The sequence below is a fragment of the Corvus kubaryi genome, unplaced genomic scaffold, assembly GCF_017639235.1.
Source record: "Corvus kubaryi isolate FWS band 111438036 unplaced genomic scaffold, C.kubaryi_AGA036_p1.0 66, whole genome shotgun sequence".
Classification (NCBI taxonomy): Eukaryota; Metazoa; Chordata; class Aves; order Passeriformes; family Corvidae; genus Corvus; species Corvus kubaryi.
Genome location: NW_024582054.1, coordinates 21,409,037 through 21,436,495, shown reverse-complemented (window position 1 = coordinate 21,436,495; position 27,459 = coordinate 21,409,037). Strand labels below are relative to the sequence as shown.

The 27,459-nt window shown below is 43.6% G+C and overlaps 1 long non-coding RNA gene across 1 annotated transcript; it reads right to left on the bottom strand.

Moving 5' to 3' along the window:
* Positions 1–8,681: 8,681 nt before the first annotated feature.
* Positions 8,682–27,459, bottom strand: LOC121674055. The gene is made up of 4 exons (XR_006019428.1): positions 27,350–27,459; positions 25,612–25,723; positions 24,218–24,357; positions 8,682–15,384 (listed from the first exon to the last, which is right to left on the bottom strand). It is a non-coding gene; the product is annotated as an uncharacterized LOC121674055 (long non-coding RNA).

The following is a 27,459-nucleotide window of genomic DNA, read 5'->3' as shown; positions in this document are numbered from 1 at the left end:
TTTTTTTTTTTTTTAAGGGGAGAATGATGTCAGAAAAAGGTAGGGAAGGAACAAATCTCTAAAGAGATGTGCAGATATCCATGGAAAGGGAGCTTGAGCGCTCAAGAATCTTGTCTTTATGTTTGCCCCCTCAATTGAGTTACACAAAAGCTGAATTACCCATTCAAACTACCCGAACAAAAGGATGGAGTTGGATAGTACTCTTGCATCTGTAGTCAAACAGTTAGAGACTTAAATCGAGTCGTCATGATGGAGAAAGAGTTAGACAAAGCCCATAGAATTGCCATCAGCAAACATTTTCCTGTGTCATATTAGTGGGTCTCCATGACTCCCCCTGGCCTGGGGACAATAGCACAAGTTTGCACACTCGACTACTGTCACCCTGCCAACGCTGGCAAGGAGCAGAAACAGGACAATCCTTTAAGGGGAAAGCATGCCCGCTGCAGGGAAGGTAAGAAGAGAGGGAAGAAAAGGCGTGTGAAATGCTAATTGAGCTGCTTCCTTTACTGATCCAGAGTTATGCGAGCCTTCTGCCTTCTCGAAGGCTTTTCCCTAAGGGGTGACAATTACTTAAAAGCACAGTAAAACCTAGAGCTGGAGGGAGAGGAGAGGAGAAGAGCTGCCCTTGGTGTGCACCGATGACACAGAACTGGCAGCAGCCTGTATGCCAGCCAGCACCCGCTGCCTCCCACAGCTGAAGAAGCTTGCTCCTGCTCTCCAGTCCGCAGTACCCTGGGGATGGGAAGACTGGATAGGGGCACAGCACCTGTGTACCCATCATCAAGGAGATGCTGCCAGCTCTGAATCAAACACAGATGTGTGCTGAGGAAAGCAGGGACTGAAGTCCAAGACATTTTGCAAGTAAAATCTACCTTACTGACATGAGGCATCAAAGGCCTGAGCACTGATGGATGAAAACAGCCACATTTTACAAGTATTTTACTGACTGTTACTTTATTTCTATTTATCCAATTTTCATCAGAGGGAGCCAAGATCCAGATTGTGCCATTATATGAAAGTCTGGGCAGAGGCCTCAGGGATGATTCTTCAGGATCCCTGTACTGGTGCACTCAAGTACTGTACTGGTGCACTCATCCCTGTTCACACCTTTTCTCTCAGTCTGGCCTGAGCCACATGTGGTGGTGCCCAGGCTGAGGTGTTTCAGGTCTAGGGAGAGCCTGGGGTCAGGACGTCCTGCAACAGAATGTGCTGCAGAGCTGTTGGCACCACGGTGGGCTGTAACACAGTGGCTGATTTGCTACTTGCAGGTGTGCCTCTCTCCTCCTGGTGTCTTTGTGGCCCACACAGACACTTCTGTGCAGCTGAGGCTACAGGGAGAGGTTTTGTCTAGCTCATTGAAAGAGATGCACACCAAGGGGTCATGTCTCTCTTTGCAGGAACAAACTGCCTCCTGTGCTTGAGCTTTCAAATCCAGCCTGGGACACCACATTTCATGGTGCAGGCTCCCACTAGAGGTAGTTGGTTTCCCAAGGTGGAAAAAGGGAGAGATAGAGAGACATGTGACAGGTGCCTGTGAGTCAGAGATTATCTCAGGATGTTAATGAACTATGTCCTCAGAGGCTGGGGAAACTCATGCCATGTATTATGAGACCTACATCCAATCGTGGGGGCTCCAGAACCCTAGGCTGTGCTCTGGGACTGAGGGCTAGTGGGTCAGTTAGATTGAAGAGGGTGGATGTGACTTGCCTGCATACTGGGGGATAACAGCCCTGCACACCTCAACACAGTCACTGCAGAAACCCTTTCCAAGTTCCTACACTACAGCCATGCCCATCTTCTGCCAGAAGGACACTCGTTCAGGATGTGGCTCCTTGGACACACATGGCAGGGATGGAGGAGCTCCCCATGCCTTGCTACACTCGCTGCTCCGGCATCCCATTCCCCTGCAGCTGGTAACAGTGGGGTGCCAGAGGGGAATGAACCAGCAAGAGGGATTTAAAAACCAGAGCAACCCACCCTTTCAAGGTCAGACTCAGGTTGAGCTGCACAGGGTTTTCTCTAAGAGGCCACCGGAGCCCTTTTGTTCCTCGCTGCTCTCGCCATGTTCATCCCAATGTACATGTGAAAGGAACAATTAACAATAGGGCACTCCTCTACGAGGATCCAATGCACTTTGAAGTGTCCACCAAGCAAAGGCTCAAGAATGATACATCATTTTCCACTGTGAACATGTCAAACTAGTACAGCAATTGAAAAAATGTCTCCACATGCCTTCCCAGCATGCAGACAGGGACCAGCTGGAGAGCTACTTCATATCCGACATGTCACCTCCTGACAGCTGTCTTCTTGGGAATTTTTGGTATGTAAAGTTTTCTAACTCTTTTTTGTAAGTAAAGCACAAGAATAGATCCATTCACTTGAAAATTGCAGCCAGGCCTCTCCTAAAATGAAGTATTTCCTTTGAGACTAAATTAAGAAGTAAGGAAAGATTTTCTTGCACAAAAATACCTGCAAAGTTTTTTTTAAAGTGTCACTAATTGTGAGCGATGTTGATCTTTAGTCATTTCTACACTAAAATTTCATGAAGTTTATTTCCAGGCTGAGGGGCTCATTCAGCAAAAGTATTCCAGCATTAGGTTATCCTGGACCATGTGAGCACACCCACTAACCAAAATGCACAGCATTAACTGGGGCAGGGATCCCTCCTCCATAAGTCCCACAAACATTTCAAATAGCAGGAATACCTAAATCATGCTGGTAAAACAAAAGGCAGCTCAGTGAACAACTGAGTATCACAGAGATGATATAGAAGTCACTGTTTTGACTTCTCAAAACTCTTTTTCCTTCACTGGAAGGAAGGTTTTTGTCCATCCTAACCTGAGCAACAGATGTTACAGCACGGTTCACCCCGCTATCAGGATCAGAGCTGTGAAAATCACGTAGTACTTTCTGGGAAGGCCTGGACTGAAATCAGCTCTTGGTGGCTGTATCTGCTTGTCTGAAGTACATATCTGAATGACAAGCACCATTATCCTCATCTCTTCCCCATGAGTGTCAAAACCAGGCAATCTCTGTTAATCACAAAGAGAAACCCACTAAATCTATCAGATTTTTATTTGAAAAATACGGCTTCTTAACAGACATCAAAATATTTTCTTTAGAAATTCCACAGAGGTTTTGCTGCGGGAAGGGGAGGGGAGGGGAGGGGAGGCAAGGCAAGGCAAGGCAAGGCAAAAAATAAATTTCCATTGTTTTATAAATTTTTTATACTATTTTTCCCCATTTGGGTTGCAGTCCTGTAACTCCATGTTGAGCCTAATGGGTGTGCACTTCGAAGCAAAGAAAAAACGGAGCTCCAACTGTTTTGAACATTAGACAGTTAGCTGGGACATCTCAGATAGGCCACGTGTGAATTGTTCCTTTTCTTTGTCCTGTCCACTATGGGCAGTTAAAAGCAAAGATAATTCAGTTGTGTGATCTGTTGTCACTCACCTGCTGCCTCCTAAGCCTCTGCTTTGCCTTCACACTTGAAAAGGAGAGCCAAGAACCTGAGGAGAGGTGATGATGATTCATGGTGAAACCAGAAGTACTGGCCTAGAGAGGAGTAGTATTGGGATGGAGGAAGGCCACTAAAGCTCTTCCTTGGGGATCCTGATTTTAGATTTCACGTTGACAGTGACTGAAGAGGAAAGATGTTAATGATGCACTGATGGCATAAAAATGAATTTAACATCATAGTGCAAGAACTGGGTAACCTTAAGGGTGAATGCAATGGGAGAGGAAAGGATTGCAGTAACTGAGCCATGCACCTCAGGAACTGATAGCAGGAATTTCTGTCATAAGGAAAAATGACATTGTCTGGAAATGAGAAGGGCAATCAGGTCACAGGTTAAAAATGAATCTCCCTCCATCTAGTCTGACCTTCAAAGTGTGTGGAGGGGAGAGGGGTGAGGGAGAAAGGTGGTGTGGTACTGATGGTGCTCAGGACCCCAAACAGGCTTAGACACTGGCCCCAGCCTGGGACGGGAGCTTGTCCATTCCAGGACCTGCAAGTTCATTTGAAAGGGATGTCTGGCAGTGTGGGCATAGGGGTGCAGCCAAAGGCCTTAGCATCCCTTCCGGCACTCCAGCACACAGGCACTGCAGACAGCAGCAGGGATGTCTCTGCCTGGCACTGACCCTCACACAGCCTGGTCCTGCCCCAGAGCTGAGTCCTCTAAGCTCATGGAAAGAGAATATGGGATTTCTCCCCATTCTTGTGCTATCCAGTTGTTCCCTTTTTCTCACCCTCCACATCTTCTTGTTGAAACTAACACCTCTGCTCCCAGGAGAACAGCAGTCTGGCTCTCCAGCAGATGAAGCTTTGACTCTTTCCCCACCCTCCTTTTTTTTTCCCCTCTTGACAGTCTGCTTTGACCTGAGTGACATCCTCTCTTTGCTTTCAGTGCCTGATTTTCTGCACTTGGGGACAGACTTTGAGCAGGCAGTAAGTGCTGAGGCCATGCAGAGACAGCGCGGGGGGGCTGCTGCTACCCCACAGCCTGCCATTCAGGCAGATGGTGGAGGGGGCCGATGTGAATAGCTCCTGTCAGTCTCATAGAGAGAACTTTACAATTGTGCTACGTGTTGGACTGCACGTGACTAATGCCATTCTTCTGCAGGCTGCAGGCAGGACACAGCTGTTTCTTTAAGGAGAATTTTGTTTTTCTGGGCAGAAGGAAAAGCACCCATGACAATATTGTATCCATGTATCCGATATTACACTCCATAATTAGGTGTGATCAAAGCCCTTCCTGCCTTTCTCTACCTCTCTTTCTGGTAAATAAGATAATGTTTAAAAAAAAGCATGGCCTTGGTTTGGTCCTTCTGAAGGTTTAAATTCTACCTCCCCACATGGCAGGTATGCACTGAGAAAAAGCAACAGGGCCAAATATAGGTTTCTTTACATAATTCTGGAGTAAATAAGTATTTCAAGAGCAGGACGAACTCCATGCCAAATGCTACAGGGTGCATCTGTTGATGAGAAACAGTGCTGCAAAAAGAATTTTAAAAATACAGACATTATTATGAACATATGAAAGGGTGACTACCTACTCTTAAAAGCTGCAAAATAAGAAATACACAATGGGCTCTGGACAGGGAGTCTGGACCTAGAGCTTACAGTACAGAAGAGCCATGCCAGACCAGAAGGGTAGTGCTCCTCCTGCCCACATTTTGACCAGGCTCACAGCTATGTTTCCTGCTCTACTCTCTTGGGCAAGGCTTCTCCACATGGGTGTTTCTGCACTGGACTCCTCAGCCCAGAAACTCACCCCTGACCATCCTGCACGTGCATTCCCTTACCATGGGGCATGACCCTGTCCCACAGCCCAACTGGGGCTGCACTTGCTCTTGAGCAGCCCTCGGAACTTGGACAAGGTGCTGGCAGCCCCAGGCAGTGCTGCCTTGAGCTGACCCCCATGTCAGGATGACCATGAGGCTTCAGGCAGGCAGCGATCTATCTAGCAATGCACAGAGTGTAGTTCTACACCTAACGTTTCCTTCTGACAGCCTCCCTTGTTGTATTCCAGACATAGCATCTGCCCACCAGAACTGGTGAATCACCCTGTGGAGTGTGGAGCAGAGCAAGTGCCTTGGTTTGGCTCGTGCATGAGCATCACCCACAGATGTGTGCAGGCATTGGCTCAGCACAGGGGGAGTTCAGAGAGGATGCGCTTTGCTTGAAGCCCCTTTGCCATCCCCTCTAAAGGGTGAGCCAGGAGATGTCTGAGCAAAAAGGGTGTCTTTGATCTCTTTCTCCTCCTTCCATCAATGAGCCATTGAGGCTGCAACAAGCTGTGTTTCTGTGGCATAGCAGTCCCATCTCAGACTGTGTTTTTGCAGCACAAATTGACCTTGGACTCACACTTTTTTGAGGTATTTCATACATAGGATTGATAGAGACAATAAAAGCTAACACTAACTACTATTTCAGTTTCTCTTTGTTGATAAACAGTTAGAAATAACAAGGGTCATAATTGTCAAACCAAAATAAAAATTCCTTTCTTATCTGTAATGACAGAAATAGCTGATGAACTACGACCCTCTTCTTTTACCAGATCTTCAAACTCTCTTGGTGGTCTGCAGTACAGAAGCTACGGGGGAGCTCTTGCAGTCCCAAGTGTCCTACGGGAGGGATACTAGGATGAAGACCCAGTATCCAGCCTAGCTGGGCTGAACTATCCGTGCAGAAGACTTAGAAAAAACTCTAAAGGTCTCTAAATCTTCGCTACACTACCTGTTGTCTTGATTGGTAACTTTAGCAGTATTAATAGTTTGGGGAATTCAGCTGCCTTTGCAGCAGGCAGTTGCACAAGGAAGTAGAACCAGCGTGTACCAAGTTCGATGTCATCCCTCCATCCCAGTTTTGGAAGTGTCCTTCTCTAAAATCGACCTCATGCTTCAAAAGAATGTGCAAAGGTGACAAGGGCTGCAGCTGCTACTGAGGGTCACCGTGGGAATCCCTAGAAGGGTCCATAAGAGGTGAGTGCCAGGAAATGCAAACAAGTGCCAGAAGTGCACGCTGAGGCTAAGTGGGTATGCCAGCTCTGCCTCTCAGCGTGATGCGCTTGATTCCTAGGCTGTGTTTACACAGGTAAGTGGCCATCACCTGTGGAAAAGGTCCGCCGTGCGCCGTTGCTGCCGGGAGCAGCCGGGTCGGGCCGCCCGTGTGCCCTGTCCCGGGGTGCGCTGGGGAGCCCCAGTCGGGGCCGTGTGGCGGCGGTGCCGCGAGGGGGCGCTGCGGGAGCCCGGCTGGGCCCGGCCGCGCGGCCCCAGATTTGCGCGGTGCTCCTGCTCTGTGCCGAGCTCCTGCCGAGCGCCCTCCTTCCCTCCCTCCCTTCCTCCTTTCCTACCTCCCTGCCTGCCTCCCTGCCTGCCTCCATCGCAGTGCTGCTCTCGGCCCGGGCAGCAGCAGCCTTTGCTCCGGCCAGAAAAGCCAACATCAGGGGTTAATTGTTACTTAAAACAAATCTCCTCTGCTCTTCTCCTCCCCTTTCACACCGCGATGCGGTCTGCGGTCGGGAGGTGCTCTCCTCTCCCCACACGGTGCTGCTGCTAAGGAGAGTAGGAGAAGCCACCGCGGGCGAACAAACGAACCTCTGTGTCCAGGAGGTCCTTGCCGGGCAAAAGGTTCAAAGACGCCTGAGCAAAATCCTGGGCAGCCTCAGAGCCCCCTCAGTTCAGTGGTGCCTGAGCATGCTCAGCATCGTCCAGGTGCTTGAGTCCAGTTCTTCGGGCCCAATTGTGCACAAAGCATCAGGAAGATTGTCAGAGGAAAATGGGATCTTCAGAACATATCGCGGTGAAGAAATTGAGCAAATCACAAAGTCAATATTAATCGAAGTATTGGTGATCAGAATCAGTCTCTGCTGGAGCTCAGTATTTGCTCTAGGTGTTCTGGACTCATTACTACCACTGAAGCCAAATTTTAAATGAACATGGATTTTTACAGGTACCAAATTAGGTTCCATCATGAGTTTTCCATGAAAAATACAAGAGCTGGGTACTTGGAGCAGATTAGCACTCTGTTTTCCTGGGATATAACAGTGTTTACATCATCCTATAGTGGGTGTTGATGGGAGGCAGCAGGGTTTGGTATGTGCTCCTGCAGAATGTAAAGGACTTGGAACACCAATATGCTGAAGTAAAAAAAAAACAAAACACCAAAACAAAAAAAGAATTATGTTTATTGGCCTTAACACAATCTTTTCCACTATCTTTTGCAGAGAATGCTAATAAAGAAAAAAATAGTGTTTAATTGTTTATGACAAATAACAATAAAAATACATTGTCCAAAACCTAATTTTTTCAAGTCTGATATTAAGTTTGTTAGTTTTCTCTTTTTCTTTCTGCCCTCAAAGAATCTGGTACATAGGAAAGTCTGTCACTGTTGCACAACCTAGATCTGTGCATGCAACTGCCAGGCATGAGCAGAGCTTCACATGAGAGAGAGTGATATTGGGGCACCTCATCTGATCCACCATGGGGACCAGGGAAATGAATCCAGATGGATGGTGCTTTTAAGTAGTGCTTCACTCACAAAATTCTATAATCAGTAGCTCATGGTGAATGAGAAGATTTGTAGCTATTTCTGAGAGTAGCTTAAATGTCTATTACTTGCAGTGTGATTTGTACCTTGGCAATGTATATCTGATGAGACTTTTATATCTGAGGAGGCTTTTATACTTAAATACTTATCAGAATTTGTATTATTTTCTTCATGAAAGCATATTGTGGAGCTACACTCAAGGACAGCAGAGAGTGATACAAACAACAGTTTGGCACAGCTTTGGCAGTCCTGAGCTTAGTGACTGCTGTTTGTCCCAGCACAGAGGGATGACACAAAGTAAACTAGAAGAGACTCGCCAGTTTGCCAGCCTGACTGAAGCCAAGCTCTGCACTTGCTTGTCAGAGAAGGACCTGTAGACAATAGACCTGCCTGTGATGAAAATAAATGGGAAAAGGAAGGGTGAAAATGCAACTTGCTGTCCTGCTAGAAGTCTCTTTCTCACTTACAAGAAGAGGTATAAGCATAATATATGTGTTGCTCCAGATCCCAGTTCAGGGGAACACATGGCACAGATTTTGTGCACTATACAGATGTCAACACAGACTTATTCACATGGACTCTAATAAGTGAACCTTTGATTAGCAGCAGTCAGTTCTCCCTAACCCACTTCTTTGGTACAATACAAAAGACTACTCCATTGCATTCCCATGCTCAACAGAATGCTGATTCTGGGATACTGAAAGAGTCCCCATGCATGAGCTGGTAGAGGAATCACCCTCAGCCTAAGAGCTTAATCTAGGTGTATGGGACCCTTCTTTTAAGGATTAGTTTTGCTGGAAAATGCAAAAGGTTGACATTTCCGGTAAACAAGTCACTACACCTGCATTGTTCCCAGAGCTGAAGCTTTGATGGCAAGGTGGAACAACTGTGGACAAAGAGAAGCACAGTCTCTGGAAAGCAGACCCTCTTGGATAAGTCGACCTGAGCCAAATAATGAGGACAACATGGCATTCAACTAAGTGTGCTAAAAGAGCTCAAATATGAAACTGCTGAGCTACCAAAGCAGAGCTTACACCAACCACCATCTCAAGGAACAAAGGTGAGTAATGTGATACGTAGTTGTAAAAAAAGCAACATTTTCCCTGGACTGGTGGTAAATTTACAGAAGGAGTGTCCAGTGGTTTATGTTGGGATTGGTGCTGTTCACCACCTCTATATGTGGCATGACAAAGCAGGTGAATACTGGCAAAGTTTGCAGATGATACAGAATTATTCACAATAATCAAAGCTAAAGCTGACTGTTGCAGAAGGAGCTTATAGTATCAACTGACAGTGAAGTGCCAGATGAAATTCAATATTGACAAGTACAAAGTAAGGCACTTAGGGAAAAAATAACTCTACTTATACATGTGCAGTGACAGTCTCTAGAAAGCAACACTTAGGAAAGACCTTGGGTAAGTGAAATTAAGGTATGAGGTTTCTGAAAACATCACTTGTTGCCCTGCAGCAGTCAAAAAGCAAATTGGATAGTAGGAGTTGCTGAATGAGGGAACACAATAAAGTAGAACCGAAAATAGTATTACAGCACTGATCTAATAACTTTCGAAAAGATACAGAACAGGTAGCAAGGATGATCAGAGTTTTGTAACAGTGTATTTTTCAGGAAACACTAAATTGGACCTTTTCAGCTTTGAAAGAAAACTACCTGAGGGGACTTGATGTACGTGTATAAAATCACCAGTGGCATGGAGAAGGTAAGCAGGACAAGGTTAATTTGTGTTTCTCCAATGCGAGAATTAGGGGTAATAAATTGAATTATCCTACAGTAGATCTAAACCATAAGGAAGGAATTTTCCACATGATGCATTAAACCATGGGACTTGTTGCCAAAACAGCAACTTGTTCTTGCACAAATATGTTTAAAAAAGACTTAGACAAAATCATGTTATATAGGACCATTATTAAGATGAAATATCCACCTTCAACCTGTGGCTTAGAGACTCCTGAAACTATCAATCGTCAAAAGTCAGAACAGTACAGACCACTGTGTACTGTCCCTGTCCTTGTGCACTTCCTTAAATATCCACATGGGCTGACATTTGAGGTCAGGTTCTGGACTATAGAGACTTTAATCACAATCACCAGAGCATTTTCATTTGAAGGAATGGGAAAATACATCCTGGATATTTAATACAGTGAGAGGCAAGGAAAGGATATACTGAAACCATATGAAAAACAAAGTCCCATTTCCCTTCACCTACTATTTACAAATTTGTTTGGGACAATTCTGCATTGATAGCAATTTTGTTTTGATCCTCATAAAAGGACATTTGCAACTCAGAAAGGCTGAGTTATTATTTCTTTAGAAGATTAGATTGTTCTAAGGGGAGCTAACATAATTCCAAGTGTCATCCATCATGAAAAAAAACCCTTTATTTTTTGGAGAAGATTTTGTTTCAGTTGCTGTTGTATTATGGTCTCAGTCACAGCATCTTTCCTTACACCAGAATATACAGTACTAAGCCCATCAAAACAAAGTCCCAGTCCAGTTCTGAAAGCAGTAACATCCTGCTTACCTTTGAAGCCTCTCTCCAGCACTTCTGGAAGTCAGGGTGGCCATTCATTTCCATACACTTGAGTGTGTGTGTGCTTGCAGATTTGTGGCACAGGAGAAAATCCAAGCCAGAGAGAGTGAGAGAAAATTTTTCTTTCTTTCTTACTTGCTTGTTTGAAGGCCTCATCAGGGGGTTCAGATGCACTAGTTCAGTAGCACAGTATCTGCATCCAGACTGAATATGGGGTCTAAGACATTAAAGTAGGCAGTGGTTGAGGGCACCACACAGCTGTCAGCAACCAGATGCGGGCCTGATGGCTGGAGCAGACAAGCTCCTGGGGCAGCACAAATTCAATTTTGTTCAACTTGCTGCTGAGTCTCATGTTGCACCGCTTGGTTTGCAAACACGGGAGGCATGTTCCCGGTGGAGCTAAAACCACTGAGATGGAGCTGTTTCTGCTGTCCCACTTTATCACACAGACTTTATGACCATATTTGAAGACATATTTGACACCTAGACAAAAGTCAAAGACGAAGATTTCCTAGGAGTGAGACAAATACCCATCCTCAGCCCCGTGAGCCTTCAGATACTGCAATGAAGTGTTTGGTAGAAAAACTTTGGTTGCTTTCTGTTCCAAACAGCTCAGCTTTGATAACTGCAGCAGGATTGATCTGTGCTGTGCATCCCTTAACTGAGTTACATATATAATCCTCCCTGGAATGGAACATTTACATTCCACTGACCTAGTTGAAAAAATGCATTAATTTTAATTTATGCAAAATTATCTCAATAGAGGAGTGTGAGGAGAGAGGCGATGTCTTATTTGCAGTCCTTGCCTGCTTGAAGCTAGAAGTGAAGCCAACTTTTTAATCAGGATTTTTTGAAAATGCTGAAGCATTTCCATGGGTGTCTTGTTCATATAAATCCAGACAGAGCTTTTTTACCTCCCATATATCTCACATGGTCACAAATACAAAATGTGCCATTAACCTGTCTCCTCTCCACTGAGTGGTGCCTCTCTGCCTCTGGAGACCGTGGGGCAGTGGGGCAGCAGGGACAGTTTAATGCAAACCTTAGCCAGACACCTCATTTCAACTCTCCCTGTTGCACATCTCTCTGGAGGCTGATCCCATATGGAGACAATAGGGAACTTTATTGTTGAGGAAGGAAGTTAATGGTGTATATTCCTACATCATCTGACCTGAAAAGCCCTGAGAGCATAGTTAGCCCACAGCCCAGCCCCAGTGCTGCAGCTCTCTCAAAGGAACAATGGCCAGTAAGGCTCGCGAGAACTGATTGTGTAGCCCAAAATTTGTCTGTAGGGTCACTTCATCTGCCTTAGTGAGTCAAACACAACAGGTACACATACAAAAGGGACTGAGTGGAGGGTAGTTTTATACTGCTTCAGCATGGAGAAACAGAGGGATAGATGCCCTCATGTTAGAATTCCCTTTAGTAAGGATTACTTCAGGATCTTGACTCAGCAATGTTGCTGCTACTGCAGCCAGCCAGCCCTGTTTCCACATGGGAGGTTGTCAGAGCAAGGAAGAGCTAGGAGCCATCATTATTTGCTCAGCAGGCTCTTTGGCAACTACCAACATTGCTGTAGTCAGTGCAAAGTAAACCAATTAAGTAGCTTTTCATGCCAAAATGGCCCAGGAAAAGGAGAGCACCACAATGGCTATGTCATCTTTTTTCTTTACTCCTGCTTAAAGAGTAGATTTGGGGCAGGTGAGCATGAGGTCCTTTCTCTATCCCGGGAGATCCCAGCCTGCCTTACTCATGCTGACAGCCCAGCTGTGGCTGAGGGGGCTGTTCTCTCTGTGCCTGAAGCAGGAGCTTTGCAAGCCTGAGCAATGCCACAGCTGTCCACAGGAGCCTGTATTTGACCTGAGGGAGCAGCTCAGAAACCCACTGATTTGGGAGATGTTCAGATCCAGACTGCCGTGAGCCCTCACAGAACCATCAAATGCAGGCCGTGCTCATGCAGTGTTGCTGCACAGCATGTTGTCTCATGTAGTCCTTGACAGCTACCATGTAAACACAGGAACCACAGCCTGAGCAAGTGAGAGGAAAAAAAATAAACCTGGAGGTATCTGCAACTGTGTGATTCTTAAATCCCCTTATTGTGTAGTATCCCTGCTTTTTATAGTCTTGCCCCTTTCTTTGTTTTAAAATCACCTCTGTTGTAACTCTAAGAATGAGAAAAACATCCCTTGTAGGTGCAAGTAAGCATGTGTGTTTATTGGAGTATCACAGGGATGGATTTTATTACTAATGTGTAAGGGCAAGAGCCACCAGGCTTTCAGGAGATTGCTTCCCACCTGACATGGTATTTTTTCTTGGTTGCTGGTATCTTTAGCTTTCAGTAAAGCTCATTTCAGATGGAAAGTACTGTAGATGTTTTGCTCATTATCAATGGAAATGCAATGGTGTGTTCTCAGTAAGGCTCTGAATGTGCTTATCTCCAGCTGTTTAAGGACATGTATTGCTGAAGAAGGGCAATCCCTACACTAGACTGCAGCTGCTCAGAGAGATATAGTATCGTAAAATGCAGACAGTGATTTGTGACAACAGAGACATTTTTCTTCTTTTCGCCAGCCAAAAAGCAGTCATTTTGCACTCCACCTTATGCAGAATGAAAAAGCTTTTATGAAAAGTAACTTCTCCTGTTTTCTAATAAATGAATACCAGTAACATCAGGGGTACAGTATCAGGCAGGTATAAATAAAAAAAGGCAAGGAAAGCAGGAGGAATAATGTCCAAAGAAAGTACCCCATCAGCTCCCAGAACATTTCCAAAGATTTATTTGGTAATTAAACCAGCAATATTAATTTCAGGTATTAGGACCCAATTGTCAATGTCTCAAGCCTAGATAACTCCCAAGCTGTCAGATGTCCTTCCAAATACACATGCACTCTCACAAATTTATTTTTTTCTGCAGCTGGACTTTGGAACAGTCTTGGAACAATTGTTTCAAGACAGATAAATGGCTATGCAATGATACAACTTTTGCTAAAAAGAGAATAAATAGAAATAAGTAATATCAGTGAAATAATGTGTATCTCTCTGTACAATGTAAAATTTTGAGAACACTGGCAGGACAAAGGGGATTTTATTAACCATTCTTCCAAGCATGGAATGTTGAGAAGAGACCGGAGTTGTTCACTGGCATGAGTAGCCAAGGCTCAGTAAAAGCAGTCTGCAGGTGGAAATACTCTTTCAGCATAATCTTTATTTTCCGTGGAATTTCCCATGACCCACAGAAATTTGATTAACTCATAGTTTATAGGGATTTGCTGTTATTAATCTGGTTTAAGAATTAACGTGTCATTCTGTAATGTTACTCTAGGGGCAAAGCTGACCAAAGACTTTCTTGAGAGAGATTTTTCCAAGGTTTTGAACACACTTGGTGTTTTGTGTCTTCCCAGACACTTGCTAAGAAAAGCAGCACAGAGTCATGAGTGTTCTCTGTACCAGGTAGGATTGCTTCAAATAGGGGTAGTCCACTGGGCCATATCCTGGACCAGACCCTGTTTTCTACGCAGGGTCTCTACCAGTACAAGCACTTGGCGGACCAAACTGGAGGTGCTGGTAAATGTGGTTTGAGGGAAGAAGCGATCTATCAAGAGACTAGACTGGCAAGGCTTTTTATATGAACTGAATTGGCCTGATGTGATCACAACATCCAGGAACAAAAGTATCCCTGAACATGTGTTCTGTTTAACTTTTGTTTGCCACCTTTAGGACAGGCCTGGTTGAATACCACAGGGGCTTCTGGCATGGTAGTCTCATTGACTAATGCAGATGCATTAGTCCCTTTCTTCTCCTCTTGCTATTACTTTAGTTCATATTTATGCAAGCATACTGGTCAGAAACTCCTTGAGAATAAAATAAATCTGCTTTTTTTTTTTTTTAAATAAGAATGAATCATTAATTATCCATTCATGATTCCCTGGACCATTTAGGTAACCCATATTTCAGCTAATGGGTTAATTCATTTTATGTCAGTTCAGCTGTGTCACATTTTGTCACATTTCTTGATTGGGTGAGTGAAACATTGAAAATGGGATGTAACAAGTAAGGAATACCTTGTTCATACAGTAGAGTAATTCTTGGGTTTGTATGTGACTGACTATGCAAACAATTACATCCAGGCCAGTGCAGCCAGCCACCACAGGGTGAATGCAGCACATCAGCTGCACAGAGAATAAGTGGAGTTTGAAAATGTCTTGGCAGACCTGGTCCCACTGCTTTGAATGCAACATCCCCTTTTTACAAACCTTTTGTAAGAAAAAAGTTAACTGGCCCTACAAAATGATCAGCACTGTCATCTGCTTGTTTTTGTTTAACAGTGACTTTTTAAAACCTTTTAAATGCCTATTGTCACCACTGGATTGAGTCTGATTTTATCTGAATGCACTTCCCAGGACAGTTGTTATCAAAAAAAAGGGAGCAAGAATAAAGAAAACCCCAGTAAAAAAAAAAAAATTAAATTGAGCAAAGTGAAAAACTGAAAACTCAACTGATTCAGAAGGGTTTTTTCTAAACTTGTTTTTATATTTTAATGCACAAGCGTGCCCATTAACCATTCAGCATTATTTCAGCAACTGTAGTACAAAGAAACCTTAACATGCCAGGACTCATTGTCCTTTGCTTTAGTCTTCTGTCCAGGCTGAGCTTCAGCTTCTCCTCTTCGTATTTTTCTCCATCACAGATTCATATTATTTCTATTACCATCTTCCTAACAGCTCTTACTTAGAAGTAGAGAAAAGTAGTATCTCTCACCCATATGTTTATCTTGCTCCTGGGAATTATCTGAATAGAAAATGAGCACAAGCAACACTCATTTACCATGAAAAAGCAAGCTGGAAAGTGTCAGAGAGCTGCAATGAATGAACTCCTCTTGCTAATGGCTAGCTGGCCTTGTTATTAATATAGTTATAATAACGTTAAGCTTCTCTATTAAGTCAGCAGACAGGGGCTATTGGTTACACTTCATTTCTAAGAAACAGGCCTATTTTTCAATTATATTGTAATTCATGGTGCCTTTAAATGCCTAGAAAATGCAAGTTCAAGAACATCTCATTGAGGATTCTGCAAAGTTTAACTAAAACAAAAATCTCTGTTTAGAAAGACCACATTTTCTGGCTTGTGATTCACTTCTTCCCTGTTCCCAGATGAAGGGAAGAAATTGATTACCCCTGTACAGATTTGGAACCAAAATTCATAACAAATGAAACTGAAAGTAAGTTAAGATCATCCTGAGGACATGACTGAAGTTGTGTTCTTAAAACCCTCTGCCAGAGCCCTCCAAATGCTGAGTTATCTGGTTGTGCTCAGCAGTTACATACTGGTGTGCAGCTGCAATTTTGGAGTGCCTGTCAGCATCAGAGGACAGGTGCTAGAGCACATTTGTCTCTGTCTCTGTGCCCCTGCTGCAAGGGTCCGTTCTCAGTTCCTACCTATTGCTGGGGCACAGATACGGTGCAGTCCATCCTGGGGCTCTGGGCCACCCAGGAGAGCAGGGCAGCAGGATCCTCATGTCTCTCAAGCTTCTGGGTGTGCAGGGAAATAGTGTTAGCTCAACGATGCTCCTGGACAGTGATGAAAGCAAAACACAGCCCATGCTGTTTGCATTTGCATCACTGTACATATCTGAGCTCCCAGCAGCACTACTGCCCCCTCCTGCTGCGCACACCACTGTGGAGACTGGCTCCAGGTACAGCCTGTTGTCACCACGCCTGTTTGGGAGGGAAGCACAGTCTTCCTCCCCCTTGGTGTCCTTGTCAGTTGCTCTCTGTCTCTTTCTCATTTCCTTTGTATTGCTCCAATGAGACAGCTCAGGTCCTGCTAGCATGGCAGCAGTGATTTACTGTTCATGCTGTGGGTAGGGACAGGGCCTATGTCCCTTATTCCCCCATCTCTTGGTCTTTCAACTCCCGTGACTCACACTGCACTGTGGACATGAGCACACACCTTTGTTTAAGGTCCACTCAGCAGGGCTTTTGTAAGAGCCCTGGTCCCAGGCAGTGGGGGTTGTTGTTCAGCTAGTAATCCCCTTTCCTTTGGGGGTGTAGGGGTGTCTATGATAACAGTGAACATTTCTGACACTCTCAGGACAAAGCACTGGCTGCAGAGAACAGCCCGCAACATTTCACCTCCCTGTTTATAATGGAAGCAGCCTTTTGAATTTGAGAGTGACTGATAGTCATGACCTTTTCATCTCAGAAATAAAGGACTGTCTTTAAAATATGCTCGGCCTGCAACTTGGGATGTGCAGTGAGCTGACCTGCCCTTGAAAACAGGACTTGAAAGGACTTCACTTCCCAGGGTCTTGGTCCTGTAAAGGGAAGGGAGTTGGGGGTTTGATCATTCAGGGTAAGAAATTACAGGAGTGATCAGGGGTAGGCAGTTTTACTTTCTGTCTTGCTCAGCTGTGACCAATGCCAGGGCATCCTGCATCTCAGGCTGCTGATGGCAGTAGGGCTGGCTGGCTGGAGGAGACATGCCAGAGACCAAGTGCAGGTCCCACCACAGGACACGGGACAGAACCTGCCCCAATGCCAGCCAAGTTACAGTAATGTATAGCTTGTTGTCCTCCCAGTATGTCTTGTGCTGCCATTTTGTGGTGGGAATAGTCTCACCTACTGACAGGCTTTGGACTTGAAACCAATGGACTTTAAACCCCCTGAGTGGTCATGAGGTTCGGAAAACTGAAAGCATGTTTTGTAGATCCACCAAACTGTTGCAGTTGGCAGAGCAAGAGGAGGAACCCCTGTGTATGGTGCAGGGAAAATGCTTTCTTAACAGGAATGAAAAATCAATTTAAGATAAGAACTATCTCCCTGCACAGACTTATAAAGACAACATGTACAAATGAGCAAGAGGGTTGAGGTATTCTAATCACAGCTACCGGGCTTTTTCTTAATTTCCTACATACCTGAATAGAAACAAGTATTTGACAGATATAACTGGGAGTCTGCTATTTCTTGCAGGAAATAACAAGGCCAGGATTGTTGCTTGCAGGCTTATCAAAATTACAGCAAGATACAATTCTCTATTAAATGATTGAAAAAATAAAAAAAAAACTAGAACCAAGGTGTCAGAGAAGATGATCATAGTGAACCTTTTAAGCTTTAGAATTATGATACTATAGAAAGGATATTATTTTCTGTGCAAGACAAAAATGTCTGTTCATTGCTAAGCATTATTATTTTCATTATATCACTAGTAATGCCTAAACCAAGGCAGAGTTTGTTTCCTCTCTACATAGTGGAAGAGAAGTCCTGAGAATTGCAGACCTGCAACTGAGAATTAAATTAGGCTGACGATATTTTTGCAGCTTTTGGCTTCTTTTAGTGTACCTCCTTCTGCATGAATGCTCTTTTCAAGCTGGAGCTCTGAGGCTGTACATAGGCACAGAAAAAAACCCAAGAAAACTTTCTCAAGTATATGCATTAGCAACTAGTCCTGAGGCTCATCTGAAGCTGTTGTACCTACTTAGGCAGTGTTTGAAGAGCTTTCAGATCGTAATGAATTCATGCACCCTACTTCATTTAAATACATGGAGATGCCATTTTTAAGTCCATAATCCTGAGCTCTCCAGCTTTGTTTTGCTCATCAAACAGGAAGTAACTTGGGATCAGTCCCTGTTCACACTGCCATTATGAGGGAATAAAAACTATTTCAATAGTAATGTGCCCCATTACTCTCTTTTTGAGCTAGTGGTATCCAAGCCTTCCCAACATCTTTCCACAGCCTTTTTCCCATCATGAAGATGAAGGATGGGAAGCAGGAAGTGCTATTTTTCTGTACATTAAATAAAAAATCGAGTAAAAATTAAGTAAAAGTTAATTTTAAAAGTACAAAAAGTAAAACATGCATCTCAGACCTAGATAGACTAAAGTCATCGTGCTCTTCAGGGGACAGATCCAGATGAAATCTCATCCATGCAGATGAGGCTGACACCTTCCCTGTGATTTGAAAGAGGAACAAGGCTAGAAGATCTCCTGTGACAGTGACACCAGGAGCTGGCAAAGCAGCAGCAAGTTTGGCTTGCACAGGAGTTTGCATGGTGGCAAGCTTGACCCAGCAGGCTAGTTAAAGTCACCTTGGGTACCCCTACACAACAGGGCTGGCATGCCAGGAAGCTTAAGACTCTTTTGAAACTGTAGTGACTCCAGCTTGCCCCTCAATCCAGGTTGCTCTCCATTCTAAAGGAGACAATCCTTTCACAACTCCCCTGCTCCCCTCCCTGACACTGCCCCTTGCCAGTAATTAAATAATGGACTAATGGAATATGTCATGATGGTAAGTGCTTAAAAGATTTGTCTTTCTGTCTTCATTTGAGACATTTTAGTATCAGCCAGCAGTTTCCAGCCATCATGATAATTTATTTAAATGATTTATGTGGAAAAACAAGACATTCCACAATACCTCTAAGACGGCTCCTGGAGCGTGGCTGTTGCTGGCTAACACTGCCTTTGGGAGCTGAGGTACTCATTTACACCTTGTACTTCTCATCTCTGCGGGGAGGTGATTACCCCTGACAACACCACCCCTTGCCAAGGATTTTAAGCATTTCTGCTTGAACAAATATGAAGCCACATGGAATTTAAAAAGCACGGTGCACAGGAACAACATGGGAAAGAATTATTTCAGCAGTGCTCAATGCTGCAATATGAAACAAAAAGAAACAAAAAATCCCAAACAAACAAACTCAAGGAAGAGATTTCTCAAAAGCAAGACCAAAACATATTTAAGGACTTCAGAACAAAAACCAGGGAAGACAGGGACTGATTAATCTGTGGGAATAGTCAGACTCTAGGCTCTACCCTGTTAAAGCTTTCAGAAGCATTGACTGAGAGCAGCTGCATTTTTGACCATAAAACAGTGGCGAGCCATTCTGCGAAAACATACGAGCAATTTACAGGCTCACCATTGCCTCTAGAACTGCCTGGTCTATCTATCTGCAAAGAAATATTGCCAGTTAAACAAGACTGCAGTGTACTAAAAGTTGACTTATTCAATTTCTGAAGCTCTTCAGTGAGCAGTGCCATCCGTTCTTCTCTGAACTCAGTGATGTCCCTGCAAGTTACATTAATTTGCAGCCTGGGAGTCCAATCCCAGTCACCTCCAGCTTTGCTGCAAATGCCTTCCCAATACAAAGGATGTGATATGTGCAGACTTCCTTTCCTAAAAGGAGGGGGCTAAGGGGATTTTGAGAGTCGTTCTCTTGCCAGTGTGAGCTGGCCAGCTGGAGTCAAAGCAGTGTTCAGCAGTTTCTGCCTTGCAGACACTGGGAGCAGGAACAAAATGCAGTGGGCTGGCTCTCCTGGACCTGGGCAGGGAGGTAGGCTGAGTGGAGCAAGGGGAAGAGCCCAGGATCAGGATGCTCAGCTCACAGCAGGGCCTGAGGGAGCTCTCCCATGCACCCACAGATACGTGTATGTGCAAGCAAGCTTCCAGTACGGTTGTGGTGACACCTCAAACACCACATCAGAGGGCTCTGGATGGGCCTTACTCAGCTCACCTCTATGCATACGTATTTTTCAAAAGTCAGAGAGTAAATTAAGACCTTCAGCAGGTGACTGTGACTTTATCAAGACCTTGAGCCTGTGCTGTTACAGTAGGAAGGAGACAGACAAGAGACACTCCTGCCTGCATGAGGCAGTGTGCACCCCACTGCCCCTTTTCCCAGAGCACCAGTTGCTGGCCACTGGCACAGAGCTCATTGATCCAGGGGACAGAAGGGAGCATTCTGCCTGGCTTTTGCAGTTTGCAGTCAGAGACAGCTATCAGAGCTGTGGGGAACATATTTCCCCTTAATAAGTAGGGTATTCCTAAGTAAAAGAACTATTTTCTCCCAGGGACCATGAGGCCTGTTAAGCATTACAGAGGGCACAGCCTGTCCAGGCAATCAGCAGACACAATGCCTTGCCACAAATTCTGCCCAAGCAGGGGGTCTCCGCACCAAGGACAGAGAGCACAAGCCTGAGGGGAGCCTGTCCTTATTCTCCTGCTCTCTGCTGATGTAATGGAACTACCAAACCTTTCTACTACAACCTGAGCCAGCCCTGCTGGTACTGCCTAGGTGGTAACAGGCCCTGAAACTTTGGCAAACGTTTGTCCTGTGTCTCTCTCCAGGTTTCCCCCCTGCAACCCTATTTCTCCATCTCTGAGAAATTTCAACAAAACCAGCAGCAGTAACCTTGCTAGGTAATACCTGTTTCCCAAGGCTACTGCCAATGTGAACAAAGTTAAATAGACTTCAATCCAACTGGGGATCCTGTCTCTGAAACACTCAAGGTTCAGGCATTTGTTCTTGTTAGCCTGCACCTTGCAGAATGTTTCTCAAAAGCAGTAGGTTTTTAATAATTGACTCCTTAGGTTTGATGGAGTGGTGTTTTTTGATAAATAATAAAATACCCAACTGGGAAATAGCTATTAATTATTCACTGAAATAGCAACTACAACCTCATTTGCCTCCAACGCTCCATTACAGTCTACAACCTCCTTGTGAGGTAAAGAGGAAGGGCAGACGCTGATCTCTTCTCTGTGGTGACCAGTGACAGGACTGAGGGAACAGCCTGAAGTTGTGTCAGGGGAGGTTTAGGTTGAATATTAGAAAAAGGTTCTTCACCCAGAGGGTGGCAGGGCACTGGAACAGGCGCCCCAGGGTAGTGGTCACAGCACCAAGCCTGACAGAGTTCAAGAAGAGTTTGGACAATGCTCTCAAGCACACGGTGTGACTCTTAGGCATTTTTCTGTGCAGGGACAGGAGCTGGACTCGATGATCCTTGTGGGTCCCTTCCAACTCAACATATTCTTTGATTCTGTGAAGAACTGGTCTGTCTATAAACAGACACTCCCCAGGTGACCAGATCATGATCATATTGATTTAGTGGGTTTTCCCCTTTTAGTTCAACAATAACAGGAGGAGCTGCTTTGTTCACTTAAATTACACTCGCTGACAGATCTACTGACTCCATGGAAGTTATGTCAGTCTCCAATGTCAGAAGACTGGGCATTGGATTTTGCACATGCTGGCATAACTCAGCAATAATCTGAATAAGTAGGTGAAGTCCAACTTATGTCCATTATTTACAATGATAAATATCCACATTATTTGTCATCAAAACACTGATTGCTGGTTTGTAGGCTTAAATGGGCAAATCACTAGCAATAAAATATCATGCCTCTAGATGAAAGTTTGATAGCTGATAGGCAGTTTGGAATATGAACTGGTACAAATAAAAAGTAAAGAATACTTTGAGGAGATATCCTAAGGACAACTCTGGACAGACACCAAAATGAAGTCAGTAAATAGGTGTCAAATTGTTACTAAGCAGGAAAAGCAGTAGGCCTCGCTATTAGAAGAGTGCTTTGATTCAGATGCAATGATAAAATGATATTGTTAAGAGGATGGACAAAAACCTGGAGTCCTGGAGAAGAGGATCTTAGGTAACAGAAAGGCTTGTTGATTCCTGTAAGAATCATGTTCACCTGTGAAATCTACCATCTTAACATTGTTGGGGTTTTTTTAAGAAACAAATGCTTTTTTACATTTTTAAACAGAATTAATCTTTTATCCGTAAAGACTAATATCTGGTGGAAAACTGAGTAATCTCTAGGAATATGGGCTGTAGGGAAGGTGCAGTAGGTAAACCAAAACCATGATTTACAGAGCTGAAAGTGCTAAGTATTATTCTTCTGTTTGCATACATGGCTGTAACTGACTTTATCTTCCTTTAATACACTACAGCCTACAAGATACAGCATTTTCCTCTTACCGTGCTATCTCCTGAGCATAGACAACACTGGAAATGATGACGCCTAAAAACTATTGGCATTGCCTAAATACTGTGGAATACTGTATTTGCTTTATCCAAGCCAGACAGAAAATCAGGATTGAAGCAAGGTGACATGTCTGGCTGAGACGGGGTGGTCCTGTTCAGGGAGTTCAGACTGACACAACCACTGAAGGGAAGCCCAAGTAGGAAGCATGTGATAAATTCATACCCACAACAGCATTAGCAAATAACAGCAGCACTGCTGTGTTCTCCAGTTTGGAAGGAAACCATATAACCACAGATTTGATTGAGCTTCTGCTGGGAAGTCAATGTAATCATCACCTTCAAAAACAGGTCTGTTGTCTGTCACGCAGACACAAATTGCTTATGACACTTTGCACTGTTCAATTATTCTTACTCATAACAAGATTGAGAAGTTTCTCAGGGTGCTTGTTATCCCTTGCCTTCCCTTTGCAGTACTAGGGAGGGTGCTTGGCTTTAGCATGTCTTTGACTCCCCAAGTTGAGGAGGTTATCCTTTCCAGGCAGCTGGGCCTAAGGCTTTTTGCATCACATGTTGCTCCACAGGGACCTTTGGGAGCTGGCCACAGGCAGGTCAACATAAAAAAGGTGCAGAAATCTGCAAGATGTCATTGGCTTCAGCTCATCTATCAGCACGTATTACACAAGGCAGAATTTGCCCTTAATAGTCTTTTGTTGGTCTTACATCAAAAGGCTAAATTATGCCCACTAATATGTGTAAGAGGATTTTCAGTTATCTTTCTGATGCAAATTATATCATTTTGCATTATCCACTGATTATCTGCAGTTTGAAAAGTACCACAGATGTTAAGCAAAGCCTATATGTCAGTTCTCTCCTCCTCAGAGAAGAGCATCTAAGTAAGCAAATTGAAAGAGTCCTGTGGGAATTCTAGTTTAGCTGTAGCTCAAGAGGGAAACCAGTCTGGGCTTCAGAAAGTTTGTGAGGTACTTGATGAAACTGTGATTAAAGGACTGGGTGTGCCCAGCTCAGCACCTGGATGTATACCAGCTCATATCCAGCACATACATCCTCCCCCCTTGCTACATGCCTATATTGAGGACAGCGCACTGTTACATTTAGCAGGTGCTTCAGGTCCATTAGATGACAGCCCAGTGTGAGATCTGCCCTCAGCTCTCATTGCACAACATGGAATAAGTTGTATTTGATTGTGGCAACATGCTGACAATGCCAAGGTTAATGAACTAACAAGGAATGCTTAATGAAGTCAAATTATGAGTGATTGTTTTACTAGGTGGCATTTAGGATTCAGAATAATCATTAAAAAGTAAATCCTCTACCCACCTCTGACTGGGCTCTTGTAGAGGTGCACAACATTTCAAAAAACAGTTGAATCAAGAAAAAGCAAGTACCCAAAACGTCTGCAAAGCAACATCAGCCAAACGTGATATTACTTACTGTTTTTAAGGAACAGCGACAGAGAAAGTATGGGGGCAAAGAAGGAACTATATCATGACTCTGCCTTGTGTTATTATCATAAAAATATGTGGGTAGACCACCTCCCTGGTTGTGCCTGTGTTAAATCTCAGTAATCTGGCTCATTTGCAAATTCAAGCTTTTGTATGTCTGTAACAGCCTGGGACTGTAGCCTACAGTTATTAATTTAATGGTGGCTTCTGGACCGTATCTTATTACCTAGTCAGATATATTAAATTATGACAAAAGACTTCTCCAGACTGAGGGCACTTACAGAACACTGCCAGATGGTCAAACATCCAAGACAGTAAGGAGTAAGAGGAGCCTTTTCACCCAATCCCATCTATCCTTCTGAAGGGCTGAAGTTCTGTCAAACTCACCCATTCCTTAGCTTGTGGAAGTTAGGGAAGATGTGACTTTGTAGGACTCTCCTTCTTCCTATGCTGAACACCCTACAAGGTTGCAATGGGGCCACAGACAGGCCTTGATCACACATCGAAGGGCACAGTATGAAAGGCACCTGCCAGAGTTGGAAGAATCAATGTCAGCTCTTTTTCTTTGCCAAAAAAACTATTGATTCTCTATACTTACTCCTGTAACTTGGCTGACAGGTTAATAGGACAGCAAGAATCTCAGCTAACAACAGTGCTGCTTCAGCCACTTGTTCTTAATAACCCTGCCAAGGAAAGATTTATAGACATGCACTGAACAAGGCAAGAGAATACATACTTTTTTTAATGCAAGAACATATTTCAGGACAGTTTGCTCAGGTACCAGTTGTCTCATTCTTTTCCACAAAGCTGCAAGAGCACAGTCTCCCTGCAGTGTTTGATAGGTAAAAGGTGATAAATGAAGTGGGGTAAGAGGATATACATAAAGCTGGTTGGTCTGTGTGTTCCCTCATATAGCAGCAGCTTTACAATAGCAAAGGTTCTTAAATCATGACCTTCTAGACTCACGACTAACCCATTTCCCCTTGAAGTTAATTAGAAAACTTTTGCTGATCTGTATGCAGATTATATGCTTACCACAGTCAAGGCTTTTCCCTCCATACATCCTCTTTCCCTAAGGCTATCCTCTTGTTTGGTTGTTATTGCCATGAGCACACATTCTTCTTCAAAATTAATAAGCAGATCTTTCCACATGACCTCTCTGCTTTGTCAGATGTGTATATCCTGACCTGCTGCTTCAGAGACACTACCAAACTTGGCACAATGCACTGGCAAATAAAGGCAATACAATAAAATAGGAATGAAGGTGATTGGTTGGATGTTACTGCTGTGGTAGAATGTATGTCAAAAGAAGGAATGTGCCGTGCTGACTGTAGGATAGCTCTGATTTACTATACTTTCAAACCATACCTTAAATGCACTGTGGTTTTCAGGATATCCGTAATTTTTTTCCTCTCACCTTAAGCAGTCCTTTCTATCCATTATCTTTATGTACCCTCTTTCCTCCAGAGGATATCTGGTGGAAATACCAACCAGCCCAAAGCACCTTGCAGTCTGGCAACTTGGGCTTTACAATGCTTTTATGGGAGCTATAAAGAAGACACTCAGCAAAAATAGACTGATAAATGAGATAGTCAGCACATGCTTGTTATGTGACTGTGACAATGCCAGATGATAGAAACAGATATTTCTCAAGCTTTTCTCATCAAAAAGCAGCAGAGAGAAGCACAAGCTTCTTTCATTGTTTTCTTTTGTTTTTGTAAATCATGCTTCAGTGAAACACATGAGTAAAAGTCTTGTTTACATTGAACTTTAAGTCTCACCAGTTTGTTGAACAGCATCAAGCAGGTAATGTTTGGAGGACTTCTGAGGACTTAGAGCCTCTCACTTTGGTCTTCCAGCATACATTTCATACTGGAACAAAAAGCCAGCACCCTTGGCAAGAAAAAAAATTACAGTCTTATAAAAACATTACACTTCTTGGATTCTGGCAATGGACTGAATAGGAGTAAGCTTTGAACTCTGAGATTACAAGGTGTGCCTGGGTAGCTTTAGTGCCAGGGGGAGGAAGTCCCCTGGAGACACTTATCTCAGAGAGGGAATTTAATCACTAAGGTGTTTTTAGGCTGAAACACCTGGATTAGACTGAAATATATTTATAGAATGTCCTGATAGGTGTTCTCCAAGTAGGAGCCAATTAAAGAAGAAAGAACATTACTTTCTGTAAGTACAAATCTAATTTTTCATTATTCTCCTGAATATACAGTATAGAAATTATTCCACTTTAATAGATAGGGATGAATTCTAAATTGTGCCCGAGTCTCTCCCAGTACTAAGCAATTATTTCTTCCTTTTTCTCACCCAAAAGCCTTAGGCTAGTTTACAAAAAATAACAATATTCTAAAAGATTTGGCTGTCACTTTGCTGACCAGTGGTTTCTGGCTAATAGGACAGAGTTCACAATCAACCTTAAAAGGCCTGTGGTAGAAACTATTAAATACCCCAGTTAGGACTAAGATGGAGCAGTCCCCAAAGGACCTTTGTGCTCTGATCTCACTGCCAGAAGAAGAATAAATAAGTGCATAGCCTGTCACCCTGGCTAATAACTCCCAGAGACAGAGGTTAGCATTACGCAATGAGAGTTAGCCTATGTTTCAATGATGTCTTGCTACTAAATTTGCCTTCCTGAAAGCCTTTTAATGACTACGAGAAAAAAAGAGATGTCAGACTCAAAGCTTATGACCCAGCAGTCTGGGTCTCATGACAGCCAGCACTAATCAAGCACAGAAGAATTTTTTTTTTAAATAATGTACCAATAGCTTTTCTTTGAAGGGGAGTATGAATAATAATTGTTCTGTCTACAGGGAGTACAAATATTTATTGACCAGGCAATATCGTGGACTGTACAGGACACTGCAAGCAGTCACCAGGTCCCCAGCAACCATAACAAGGAGGAACCAGATGAAGGACAAAGATTCAGCATGCAGTGCCCCATGGCAGCAGTCTTCACACAGGGCATTTAAATGCATGCTCCTTTTACTAGGAAGTTCTTTATGAACCAAATCTTGTCCTACTACAATTTTGATGACTGCTTTATAACCACTCAGATTAATAACTGATTTCTCATGATTAAAACAGAAATACTGCATCCTCCAAATGTCCTATTTAGATAAATGTGAACAAAACCAAGTGCACTAGAAGTACTTCTTAATGGGAAATTAAAATTCATACACAATAACAGAAGATGTCATGTTGTAAGGTCCCAAAGAAGTCATTCAATTGGACTTTTAGGGGCTTACAGTTGTTCATGTACTGAGTTAGAGGCATGGGAGAAATACTGACAGGATATTCTCAAGAGTTCAAAACAGCAAAAAAAAACTTTACTGGCAACCTCAGACAATCAGGTAAGTTTGGCAAAAGGTTTAGAGCAGCATTCCATCAGCATAAAACACTTCTCAAAGCATTAACTTCACAAACTCTAAGCCAGTTCGATTTTAAATTACTCAGAAATTCCAAGAAGAGAGAATTAGAAGAAAGACAGAAAAGAACAAATATAGCTACCAACTCCTGGATTCCAGCAGTGTCCAACTGATAAAAATTCCAAGAGCAGATAGGGTCAACTTATGTTTGCCTTGTTTTCCACTTCAAATACCCCTTGGCCTTCCTGGGCC